Consider the following 13,825-nt stretch of genomic DNA (forward strand, 5'->3'; position numbering starts at 1 on the left):
AAATTGCTTCCAAAATTCACTCCTAACTCACTTAGCACTAATGTTATTATGCCACCTTGTTCTAGATTGTCCCATTAGAGACAATAGTTTCCGTATCTATCTTATATCCCTTAATCATTTTAAACACCTTGGTTAGATCACCCCTCAACTTTCTAAATGCAAGGGGATACAAACCATGTTTATGTAACTTGCCCTCTGAATTTAACCCTTTTAAGTTCAGCCATCATTCTGATAAAGCTATGCTCTATCCTGTTCAAGATGAATATATCTTTCTTGCAGTTCAGTGCCCAAAACTATTCCAACCCTCTGGAGATAGAGGGATGCATTCCATTAGTCTTTTTGCAATACCTTTTTAGTAATTTACACACATAGGCAACTAAATCTTTCAGCTGCTCCACAGATCATAGTCTCTCACCATTATGATGAAGAGAGAAAAAGAATGGATCCATACTAGGCTGTACTTTGACGAAGACTTGACAATCCAAATGTCAATCCACCTTCCTTTCCTGGATATATTGAGACTCTCCTCACATTGCAAGTGTCCACTGCTGTGAACATATAGGTGTAGCTAAGATCTGATGTTACTAAGTCAATGTTCAGACTAGAGATTTCAGTGGGCTCAGCAAAATCATGAGACACTTTTTCTGAAGCCTGTGCTGAGCTTCACTGGAGCAGTGTAGTTGATCAATAGTGTCGAGGAATGAGAGTGCAAATGAGATTGGAGTTAATAAAACATGAATTAGCAATGTTTGTTGAGACAGTTAAAAAGGGGTTAGGGAAAAATGCAAATACTGGACATTTGAAGTTAAAAATATACAGCAATAGAGCACAGAGTTCTTCACATCGGAAAGAGAAGAGATGGGTTAATCAGAACTGAAGATGGAAGACAAATAAGCCTCCTATGGGGCTCACTAAAACAAAAAGAGGCAAGCTTTTACCTTTATTTCTGCATTTTGTTCTGATCAGCCCTATATAGATGTCCAATTACCTTCCTTTCTAGTACTGAAGGAAAGTTTCTACCCAAAAGGGTGATGCTGAGCTCCATACATTTGTGCTCAGATGTATACGGAGAAAACAGTTTAGCCCCTATCTGTGCGAAGACTGTATTTTCCATGTAAAGAAAGGAAGTCCTTTTCAGTCAGCAGAAAAGATTTGCGGTGCTAGAAGCACCTAGGTTTAAAATGTTTACAATTAAGTAAAAGACGGGTTTCGCACTGACTGGAATTGTACATTACACTGACATGTTTACAATCATCCAGATACCTGATTTTCAGCTTTGGTGTGAAGTCTGCAGTACAACAACAAAATGAGCAAAGTAACTTTCAAAAGAAGGAACCTATGTACACAAGCACAATCCAATGAACATAGGTCAGTCCTGGAATGCACTTCATTGGGCCCTCAGATCTGTAAGCACTCCGACAATGCTTTTCTAAATGAAATTTGTCTCACACTAGGCAGCCAGTGTCAATTTACAATCCTAGTGTTACTACTGGTATATAATACGGTTTACTTCTGCTTATTTCAACTCTAAAAGCAGCTTCAAGCGATGATGTTTTTTGGTGCAATAAGCCTAAAAAGAATGCAAAATCAGGCATAAAATAAAGTGCTAGAAATACTCAGCAGCTCTGGCAGCATCTGTGGAGAGAGAAACAGAGTTAATGTTTCAAGTCAAATATGACTTCTTCAGAACTTAAGGAAGGTACAGATATGATGGGTTATATGCCAGTGAAAGGGGGAAGGGGAGGAAGAAAAAAAGGGAAACTCTGAGAAAGAGTAGAGGGCGGGAGAAATAAAGCATATGACCAGAGTGAGTGCAAATGGCAGAATAACGAATAGCTGTGTCCAAAAGCAAAAACATGAAAAACAAGATTCAGACCAGCACATGACAAAAAAAAGCCCAGAATCAAAATGGAGAACCGAGTTCAAGATCTGAAATTGCTGAACTCAACGTTGAGCCCCGAAGGCTGTAAAGTGCCTAATCGGAAGATGATGTGCTGTTCCTCGAGTTAACTCAGGTCACTGATTCATGACCTCTCTTTTGTGAGGTCACAAGGTTAAGAAAGGTCACGGGAAATCACACTTGCTATTAAGTTGTAGGGCAATGCAAATTTAACTCGGGCAAGCATTTTTTTGAAAAATTAAACAAAACCATAAGGTAAGAATCCTTCATGATATTAGAACTTGTGCTGTGGCAGTTTAACTGGAAATGGTTTTACACTGCCCAATGCTTGTAAGTAAACAGCATATAATCAAGAATTCAGTAACTTAAATCCCTTAAGAGTAAATTGCTATATTAGAATGACAGCACTGCAGTTTTGACCTATGATTCTTCATTCATCAAGATCAATCTCAACCAAGCAGGCAGTCAAATTGAGTTGTGAAGTGGAAGTGAACCATTTCACTTGCAAAATTTAAGGGCAAGTAAAAATCTAGAGAGTGAATGAACACCCATCCACATCTCCTAGCAGAGAATTGCTTAGCAATTGTGTAGAATTGATGGGGACAGGAAAAGAGAATCCAAGAAAATAGTTGCAATGTAAGAGATAATAAATTAAAACAGGACCTCGTAAAAACGATTACTGAAAACTGCCATGATAATGCCCATTTACAAACAAAAAATTGTTTCAGTGCTCTAGATTAACTTACATAATGGTTAGCCAGACCAAACTGAGTACCATGAAGTTCTTATATTGTAGAATTTCTTTCACACTGTCATGGCCAATTTAAACACATTTCTCTTTAAAAATCCTTCTTTTCCTGATATGTTCAAAGCCCAATTTAAACTAATTCACCAAATGGCTACTTGATAATTTTTACCATTGCTTTTATGAGCAAAAGGGGGAAAAAAAAAACACTATGTACTCTTTTATAAATCATCTAAACTACAAGAAGCTCCTGAACTTTGAACTAAAATCTGCTAACCAGCACAGGCAATATAATTTTGAAGATATCCAAAAATTCCAATCCAAGTCTTGTCAGATTTCCTTACAACCTAACGAACATATCCAAAATGAATGGAGTGAAAAAATACTTACATTATTATTCCAACAATTGAAAAGTTGTCATCTCTTAACAATGAGCTACACTCAATGGTACATCAAATGATGCCCCACATTTCTGGAACTGTACTGCACTAGTATGTATTAGAAATTAAAAAATTAGTAAGATTTGCATAGTTACAAAGAGATATCAGAATTAAACCATCCAAGTTACACAGGGGCAGAATTAAGAAAGACAGCATAGCATCATTGTTGGAAGTAAGTTGGGTAAGGTGCATGAAGATGATAGCAAAACTGGGGCCAGAGATAGCAAGATCAATCAGGATGGGGCTGGAGCTGAAGGAAACTCAGCAGGAGATCTAAGGTTTAGATAGTCAATTTCCGATATTTCTTTTTCCTTTAAAGAAAGCTGGATCTCTGATCAGCTCATTAATCCCTAACAACTATGTCAAAAATCTGCCTGCAAACAGTCCTAACCACAAATTAATGTTTAGTTAAAAAAATCTACATGAGGTTTTCTCCTATAAGTTCTCTCTGCCAGGGACCCGGGCCTCCATTTCTAGAATTTGATCTGATACCTAACTTTTTTCTTTTCCCGCCTTGCATAACCTGCCTTTCTTCAATAGCCCTAGTCAGCCTTGTACTATGCTGTTTACATAGAATGGTTAAAGCACTGGAGGAGGCCGTTTGGTACCTCAAGCTGCACTAGTATCTGCAACAATGATTTAGTTAGTCCCACTCCTCCATCCTTTCTCTGTAGGCCAGCAGATGTTTTCTCTTTGGGTGCTTATTCAATTCTCTTTTGAAAGCCATGATTGAATTTGCCTCCATCACACTCTCAGGCAGTACATTCCAGATCCTAACCACTTGGTACGTAAAAAGGTCTTTCCTCATGTCATCTTTGGTTCTTTTGCAAATAACCTTAAATCTGGTTCTCAACCCTTCACCAAAAGGTATAACCTCTCTCCATCTACTCCGTCTAGCCCCCTTGTGATTTTGAACACCCCTATCAAATTTCTTCCCAACCTTTTCTTCTTCAGGGAGAAAAACCCTAGCTTATCCAATCTAATGATGTAGCAGATGACACCCATTCCATGGAACAGTTTTCATAAATCATTCCCGCACCCTCTCCAAAGCCTTCACATTCTTCCTAAAGTGAGGTGCCCAGAATTGGACACAGTACTCCAGCTGAGGTAGAACCAGAGTGTTTTTTAAAGGTTCATCATAACTTCCTTGCTTTTATACTCTGTCTTTGTTTATAAAGCGAGAGGTGGATGAGAAAAGGATAAAAGGAAGGCCTGTGTTAGGGTGCAAGACTAACTCTTCTTTCATTCAATTTCTCCTGTCTTTCACCTTGTTACAAGCCTTCCTCCATCCTTGTCCCAACCAACCCTTGCTCAATACCTATTATATCTCAAACTTTTCCCAGTTCTGATGTAAGATCATTGACCCGAAATGTTAATTCTGTTTCTCTCTCTGCAGATGCTGCCCGGCCTGCTGAGTATTTCCACCATTTTCTGTTTTTATTTCAGATTTCCAGCATCCACAGTATTCTGCTTTCGAAGGGAGGTGGCATTGCTGGATCTGTTTCTGGGAAATGAGGTGGGTCAAGTGGACCAGGTGTCGGGAAACATTTAGGGAAGAGTGATCATTATATCATAAGGTTTAGGTTAGCTATGGAAAAGGACAAGGAGCAATTCAGAGTAAAAACATTTAAGGCAGCCAATTTCAGTGGGCTGAGAATGAATCTGTCCCAGGTAAATTGAAATGAAAGAATGCCAGGCAAAATTGCAACAGACCAATAGGCTGTCTTTAAAAGGAGATAGATTGGGTACAGTCCAGATACATTCCCACGAGGATGAAAGGTAGGCTAAACAAAGCTAGAAGTTCCTGGATAATGAAAGAGACAGCAAGAAGAAGCAGAAAATGTGTATGTATGACTGATGTCAAGTTAATATCACAAGTGAGAACCAGGCTGAATACAGAAAGTTCAGAGGGAAAAGTGAAAAATAAAATAGGAGAGAAAGAGAGATACACTTACACTCATAAGTGCAGATTGGCAGTTAACATGATAGCAAATCCAAAAGTCTTCTAAATGCATATTAATAGTAAGAGGACAGGTGGGGCAGAGGGCATGCCTGCGGTACTAAATAAGTACTTTGCATCTGTCTTTACGAAGGAAGATACTGCAGGAGTGACAGTGAATGAGTAGGCAGTTGAAATACTGAATGTGCTACAAATTAATAAAATGGAGGTATTAGAAAGGCTGGCTTCAAGTTAAGACAAGTCACCAGGGCCAGATGGGATGCATCCGACAATGCTGAGGGAAGGTAAGGGCGGAAATTGCGGAGGTACTGCCATAATCGTCCAATCCTCCTTAAAGATGGCGGTGAGGAGTGAAGAATTGCATGATTTCATTTTTAAACTAAGAGGGTGCATAGCAAGAGAGAGAGAGAGAGAGTTAGGGCATCAAAAACTCCAGATGATCGGCCAAAGTCAAGATAGAGTCCAATGTTAGCCAAGTGGGTGGTCTCTTTTTGAGGAGAAAAAAAAGACAGCCTTTTTTTTGGGCTGTCTGGTGGTAACTTCAGTTACAGTTTGCTCAATTGAGTTTTTCTTTCACATATTTAATATGTTATATATATTGGTATTTGTGCATTATCAAAACTAAAAATAATCCTTGAAAATAATTAGTTTTGTGCTACCTGCAAATCTTGAATGGTTAAAAATTAAATTAAGCCATCAGATTGATAACTTCGTATAGCTGGTTAGTAAATGGAACTGTTTTTTGATTGGTGAAAATATCTCCCTGGCTAAATGTAAACCAATCAGCACTAATTTAATGTGGTTTTTGCAATATGCAAACTAGACCTGTGAGATGTAATGCTACTAATGTCAGTTACACAATATTTTTAAAACACACGATTTGCTTTTTCCAAAAAGGGTAAAATCTTTCCTCGCAGAGACATGCTGAAAGGAAGGGAAAAAAAATTCCTGAAAGACAAAGTTATCCATCTGCAAATTTGTATTTTACATGTCAGATTTAGCATTGCATAAAATCAAGTTTCATCAACGAGGTTACCAGAAGCAGGGTGCTGATTCTTAAAAAGCAATGATAAATTTATAAAGAATACTACAAGAATATATGTAGAAAATGTGCAAAAAAGTTCCCTTAACATTCTAAAAGGTAGAACTCAAAATGCAGCCTCTCTCCTCTTTCAACTGAAAGATGCATCAAAAATCTAGTTGATATAGATTATTTCAACCTAGAAATATAAAATTTTGCTGGGGCTGCCTTCAGCATATTGCCTAGACATCATTCAATAGCTTAACCTATTGGAATTTTTTCCATAAAGGGCATTATATCGCCAGTAGGAGATGGATACAAGAAGGAGGGTCTAATAGAAGCAATTTTCCAAATATAATACACGTCGAAAATATTAAGCATTCCAATTTTCATGAACATAAAATCAAATTTGCATTTCACCGTGTATAATACATACCTAGACTTTTGTAACACTGCAGTTCAAATGACCCCTTATTGACAAAAATGGTAAGCAAACTTGACTAAGCTAAGGGGTCCGTTCCCACCTTAGTTTGTTGAGGCCGACTCTCTCACAAATGCAAAATGTGCCATATTCAAGTAGACCGACTGAGCTGACAGCATTTAAATCGATTGATCAAATGTAGCATGTAATGTGTATTCAAGTTTCTCAGGACGGCAATGACCTGTCATCTAACAGATTGTTCATAGTTCGCTCACAGGGGAATTGTCTGCACAGGCTAACTTGAGGCAGTAGGGTATATATGCGAGCCATTTGTAGGCCTCCTGTTTTTGAGTATGCTTGGAATTGGAGATAATCAATTTCATTCCAGGAGCAGACACATGCAAATGAATGTAAACGATCTCTTTAGCTTCTTGATCATTTCTTTCTAAAATTATGGTTATAAATACAAAAATCAATGAAAAGACAATTCTTATTTTTGCCTTAGAAACAAGGGTAATTTAAAATTAATATCAAAACACAACATTTCTAGTTAGTATGCATTATCATTCACAATGGGTCGAGAAAAGATGTTCTTGTCTGGCTGCAAAAAAAGAAAAATTTTTGATTTGTTACCATGTGTAATATGCACCCTAACTTCTAGACAAATCTTCAGGGAAAAAGCGTTTATTATATTTGGAACAAATTTGGAATTAACCACATAAATAGATGTAAACCGATTTGATATAGTTGGGATTACGGAGACATGGCTGCAGGGTGTCCTGCAGGGATGGGAACCGAACATCCAGGGGTATTCAGTATTTAGGAAGGACAGACAAAAAGGAAAAGGCAGTGGAGTTGCATTGTTGGTTAAAGAGGAAATTAACGCAATAGTGAGGGAAGATATTAGCTCCGACGATATGCAATCTATATGGGTAGAGCTAAGAAACACTAAGCGGCAAAAAAAGTGGGGGTTGTATATTGACCCCCCCCAACTGTAGTGGTAATGTTGAGAATGGCATTAAACAGGAAATTAGAGACGCATGCAATAAAGGAACATCTGTAATTATGGGTGACTTTAATCTGCATATAGATTGGGCAAATCAAATTAGTAACAATACCATAGAGGAGGGATTCCTGGAGTGTATATGGGATGGTTTTCTGGACCAATACATTGAGGAACCAACTAGAGAACAGGCCATCCTAGACTAGGTATCGTGTAATGAGAAAGGAATAACTGGCAATCTACTTGTGCAAGGCCCCTTGGGGATGAGCAACCATAATATGATAGAATTCTTCATCAAGATGGAGAGTGACATAGTTGATTCTGAGACTAGGGTCCTGAATCTTAATAAAGGAAACTATGATGGTATGAGGCGTGAGTTGGCTATGATGGATTGGGAAACGTTACTTAAAGGGATGACAGTAGATAGGCAATGGCAAACATTCAAAGAGCAAATGGATGAACTGCAACAATTGTTTATTCCTGTCTGGCGCAAAAGTAAAACAGGAAAGGTGGCCAAACCATGGCTTATGAGGGAAATTAGAGATAGTATTAGATCCAAGGAAGAGGTATACAAATTGGCCAGAAAAAAACAACAGACCTGAGGATTGGGAGCACTTTAGAATTCAGCAAAGAAGGACCAAGGGAATGATTAAGAAGGGGAAAATAGAGTACGAGAGTAAGCTTGCAGGGAACATAAAAACTGACTGTAAAAGTTTCTATAGGTATGTGAAGAGAAAAAGATTGGTGAAGACAAATGTAGGTCCCTTACAGTCAGGAACAGGGGAATTTATAATGGGGAACAAAGAAATGGCTGACCAACTAAATTTATACTTTGGTTCTGTTTTCACAAAGGAGAATACAAATAATATACCAGAAATGTTGGGGAACACAGGGTTTAGTGAGAGGGAGGAACTGAAAGAAATCAGTATTAGTAGGGAAATGGTGTTGGGGAAATTGATGGGATTGAAGGCCGATAAATACCTAGGGCCTGATAATCTACATCCCAGAGTACTTAAGGAAGTGGCCCTAGAAATAGTGGATGCATTGGTGGTCATCTTCCGAGATTCTACAGACTCTGGAACAGTTCCTACAGATTGGAGGGTAGCTAATGTAACCCCACTATTTAGAAAGGGAGGTAGAGAGAAAACTGGGAATTATAGACCAGTCAACCTGACGTCAGTAGTGAGGAAAATTCTAGAGTCCATTATAAAAGATTTAATAGCTGAGCACATGGAAAACAGTGGCAGAATTAGGCAGAGTCAGCATGGATTTATGAAAGGAAAATCATACTTGACAAATCTATTCGAGTTTTTTGAGAATGTAACTAGTAGAGTTGATGGGGGGAGCCAGTGGATGTGGTTTATTTGGACTTTCAGAAGGCTTTCGACAAAGTCCCACATAAAAGAGATTGGCGTGTAAAATTAAAGCGCATGGGATTGAGGGTAGTGTATTGAGATGGATAGAAAACTGGCTGGCAGACAGGAAACAAAGAGTAGTAATAAACGGGTCTTTTTCCAAATGGCAGGCAGTGACTAGTGGGGTACCGCAGGGATCGGTGCTGGGACCCCAGTTATTCACAATATATATTAAAGATTTAGATGAGGGAACTAAATGTAATATCTCCAAATTTGCAGATGACACAAAGCTGGGTGGGAGGGTGAGCTGTGAGGAGGATGCAGAGATGCTTCAGTGTGATTTGTTCAAGCTGAGTGGGTGGGCAAATGCATGGCAGATGCAGTATAATGTGAATAAATGTGAGGTTATCCACTTCGGTAGCAAAAACAGGAAGGCAGATTATTAGCTGAATGGCTATAAATTGAGAGAGGGGAATGTGCAACAAGACCTGGGTGTCCTTGTACACCAGTTGCTGAAGGTAAGCATGCAGGTGCAGCAGGCGGTAAAGAAAACAAATAGTATGTTAGCCTTCATAGCCAGAGAATTCGAGTACAGGAGCAGGGATGTCTTGTTCCAATTGTTCAGGGCCTTGGTGAGGCCACACCTGGAATATTGTGTGCAGTTTTGGTCTCCTTATCTGAGGAAGGGTGTACTTGCTATAGAGGGAGTGCAGCAAAGGTTTATCCGACTGATTCCTGGGATGGCGGGACTGACGTATGAGGACAGATTGAGTCGGTTAGGATTATATTCTCTGGAGTTCAGAAGAATGAGGGGAAGAGCTCATGGAAATCTATAAAATTCTAACAGGACTAGACAGGGTAGATGCAGGAAGGATGTTCCCGATGGTGGGGGAATCCAGAACCAGGGGTCACAGTCTGAGGATACGGGGTAGACAATTTAGGACTGAGGAGGAGAAGAAATTTCTTCACCCAGAGAGTGGTGAGCCTGTGGAATTCACTACCACAGAAAGTAGTTGAGGCTAAAACATTGTATGTTTTCAAGGAGTTGGATATAGCTCTTGGGACGAAAGGGATCAAAGGGTATGGGGAGAAAGCGGGAGCAGGCTATTGAGTTGGATGATCAGCCATGATCATAACGAATGGCAGAGCAGGCTCAAACGGCCGAATGGCCTACTCATGCTCCTAGTTTCTATGTTTCAGAACCGAAAGTGACAACCTTGGGCCCATTCATGAGGTTATGCAATGTACAGCGCAAAATGATCTGATCAGGGTAGCCACTATCCTGCAGGATGTCTTTGATGGTGCCCTATTTCAGCAACAAGATTTCATGGTGAGCAAATGGCTCAAGCCCTATTTACAAGGCTGCTGATAAGACCAATCTTATAGCGTGTGGAACTGTAACAATCCCAACGCATGAATTGACCAGTGAATGTAGGCTTGTGGTAGACTGTGGTAGAGAATCCCCTGGCAGATTCCTCAACTAGTACGTCAAGAAAAGGAAGTTCATTTGACTGCTCCATTTCAAAGGTGAATTTGAGCGCAAGATGGAGCCCATTAAGACATGCAAGGAAATTATTACAAGCAGCTGTGGATTTAAATATAGCAAACATATCATTCACATATCAGAAATATGCAAGGGGTAGGAAGTTACGTGATCTTCCATTGAAGACATGTTTCTAATGGAACCCAACAAAGATGTTTGAGAGAGCTGGGCCTATAGGGGATCCCATGGCAACACCATCTATTTGGGTATACATGGTGTTATTAAGGCTGAGCTCAACTGCATAAGTTGAGTTCAAAAGCTCAATGAATACTGATTTACACAATTGTGGCTGGTCTATATCGCCATAGTACAATGTTGCAGCGCAAATATCAACTGGGGCATTCTCCATGATGATGCCTCTACCACAGTCTATTTGCCAAACAATCAGCACTCTCTTCTCATACAGTATAAATGTGGTTTCCCCTGACATTGGCATTTTCTTGCGAATTGTCCTGATGACAATTGTCCTGATAACACCACCACCTGGAAGTTCCCCTCCAAGTCACTCACCATCTTGACTTGGAAATCTATCGCCGTTCCCTCACTGTCACTGGGTCAAAATCCTGGAACTCCCTTCCCAACAGCACTGTTGGTGTACCTACACCACATGGACTGCAGCGGTTCAAGGCGGCAGCTCACCACCACCTTCTCAAGGGCAACTAGGGATGGGCAATAAATGCTGGCCCAGCCAGCGAAGCCCACATCACGGGAATGAATTTTTTTAAAAGTGCAAGACGAAAATCTTCGACAAAAAAAAAAAAATCTTTTTTCAGCAATACTCAAGTTCTGTACTACCAAACAACTATTCAGTACTTCAGCCTACAAAATGCTGAAAGGGGTAGAATTTCATGGTAATGCTACTCCAGGCAAACCAAAAGAGAACACAGCACACTGTTGCTTTTGTTAGTACATTAGATGTTAATTTAGCAGACCAGTCAGAAGGCAGTGTTTGAGTCCACAAAAGGAGTAGCAGTCCACAGTTTTTAAAAAAATTATTGCTTTGATGGGAATGCTTTACACGTGTATATATGTCTGAAATGCTGCCATTTGAATTTATGCCAAACTGAAAAAAAGTCTGACTTTATACTTACCATTTTTTTTAAAAATGAGACTTACAAGGGCAGACAAACATCCATTTAATGTGCAACTTATACACAATATTTTACAGCTGTTCCCAATAGATAGTTTATAAATTAAAACACAAAAAAGTAAACTGGATAAGTGAAGTTCTGTACAGTTATAAAAGTGACATTTATTATAAGGGCTCTGAATGCGAACATTCCTAATTTGATTGCAAAACATTTCATAAGAAAAGCATATTTCTGAATCCCAACCATGTTCATTTATTGAAAACAAATCTTCAGTCAGCTATCCATTTGGAAGAAAAATATTTGACAGTATTCTATACAAGATGACGGGATGTCGCATGGGATCAGAGGTGAGCTGGCAGGATGGATACAGAATTGGCTTGGTCATAGAAGATAGAGGGTAGCAGTGGAAGGGTGCTTTTCTGAATGGAGAGCTGTGACTAGTGGAGTTCCGCAGGGATCAATGCTGGGACCTTTGCTATTTGTAGTATACATAAATGATTTGGAGGAAAATGTAACTGGGCTAATTAGTAAGTTTGCAGACGACACTAAGGTTGGAGGAGTTGCAGATAGTGAAGAGGATTGTCAAAGGATACAACGGGATATAGATCGGTTGGAGACTTGGGCGGAGAAATGGCAGATGGAGTTTAATCTGGACAAATGCGAGGTAATGCATTTTGGAAGGTCTAATACAGGCAGGAATTATACAGTAAATGGCAGAACCCTTAAGTGCATTGACGGGCAGAGGGATCTGGGTGTACAGGTCCACAGGTTTGAAAGTGGCAACGCAGGTGGATAAGGTAGTCAGGAAGGCATATGGCATGCTTGCCTTCATTGGCAGGAGTATTGAGTATAAAAGCTGGGAAGTCATGCTGCAGCTACATAGAACCTTGGTTAGGCCACACTTGGAATATTGCGTGCAAATCTGGTCGCCACATTACCAGAAGGATATGGAGGCGTTGGAGAGGGTGCAGAGGAGGTTTACCAGGATGGTGCCTGGTCTGGAGGTTATTAGCTATGAGGAGAGGTTGGAGAAACCTGGATTGTTCTCACTAGAGCGACGGAGATTGAGGGGCGACTTGATAGAAGTTTACAAAATTATGAGTGGCATGGACAGAGTAGATAGTCAGAAGCTTTTTCCCAGGGTGGAAGAATCAATTACTAGGGGGCATAGATTTAAGGTGAGAGGAGAAAACTATAGAGGAGATGTGCGGGGCAAGTTTTTTTACGCAGAGGGTAGTGAGTGTCTGGAATTCGCTGCCAGAGGAGGTGGTGGAAGCAGGTACGATAGTGGTGTTTAAGAGGCAGCTTGACAAATACATGAATAGGATGGGAATAGAGGGATACGGACCCCGGAAGTGCAAAATGTTTTAGTTGACGGGCAATATGATCGGCGCAGGCTTGGAGGGCCGAAGGGCCTGTTCCTGTGCTGTACTTTTCTTTGTTCTTATGACCAGGATGCCGTTGATTAAGTTGATGTTAAGGATATTCAATGGGCAGGTCTGCAACACCAATTTTATTAAGTAAGGATTAAAATAACTGGAGCAATGAGAGTTCTAAATACAAATCATTTCCTGCATGGCTATAAAGATTACACAAGCAGTTAACAGAAAAATCTCTCAAAAACACTTCTATTAATAGACTAATTTCAATGCCAACATAGCCAACACACAGCTTCTCCTCTTGTCCAGAGTACCCAAAGTCCCATCCTTAATCACCTCCTTTCCTGTTTTTAAATATATTTACATACTGTCTCCCATTGACAGTATCTTCAGGCACTGGCCAAGTTTCAAATAATACGCACACGTGCAAACACAAACAAATAAGTGCAAACAGGAACATACAAATGTGAACACAGAAAAAGGGCAAGTCTCCAATTTCTAGTGGTACTGAACTTGTACGTGACACTGTGAGCATACCATTACAGGCACCGCCACTTATACCATCCCTGTTTATCCCAGGTGCCAACCATTTAACATTACCACAGGCGTCAATTATGAAGGCTCTGCTTAACTTCAGTATTAACTTGAGTGGAATTTACAAAATATATCTCCAAATTACCAATAGGTTTTAACAGGCTTGATCATGATCTGTGGCAGAAGATATAATATCCCCAGCTCTACTTTGCATGCCACCTCCAGGATCAGTGCCAATTCCTGACCTATGGCACTGTCTACCAACACCACATGGACTGCAGCACTTCAAAACAGCAGCTCACTACCACCTTCTTAACAGCAATTAGGGATGGACAATAAATGCTGCTCTTGCCAGCGATCCTGACATTCTATGAACAATAAGGTGCCAACCTTAAACAGTGGAAGCAGCATGCTATACACAGATCAATCCCAC

At 40.0% G+C, this 13,825-nt stretch overlaps 1 protein-coding gene across 3 annotated transcripts in view; it reads right to left on the reverse strand.

Annotated features, from left to right (window-relative positions):
- The window catches only part of cdc42bpb (CDC42 binding protein kinase beta (DMPK-like)), a 194,315-nt gene that overhangs the window by 145,358 nt on the left and 35,132 nt on the right, over positions 1–13,825 (reverse strand). Inside the window, exon 1 of one of the 3 annotated variants that reach the window (XM_078562423.1) lies at positions 3,036–3,054. The exons of the other annotated variants lie outside the window; for them this stretch is intronic. The gene's annotated coding sequence lies outside the window, so the exon portion shown is untranslated. Of the gene's footprint in view, positions 1–3,035; positions 3,055–13,825 lie in introns of those variants that run through there. 3 annotated transcript variants of the gene reach the window in all.

The sequence above is a fragment of the Cetorhinus maximus genome, chromosome 18 (genome assembly GCF_964194155.1).
Source record: "Cetorhinus maximus chromosome 18, sCetMax3.hap1.1, whole genome shotgun sequence".
Taxonomy (NCBI): domain Eukaryota; kingdom Metazoa; phylum Chordata; class Chondrichthyes; order Lamniformes; family Cetorhinidae; genus Cetorhinus; species Cetorhinus maximus.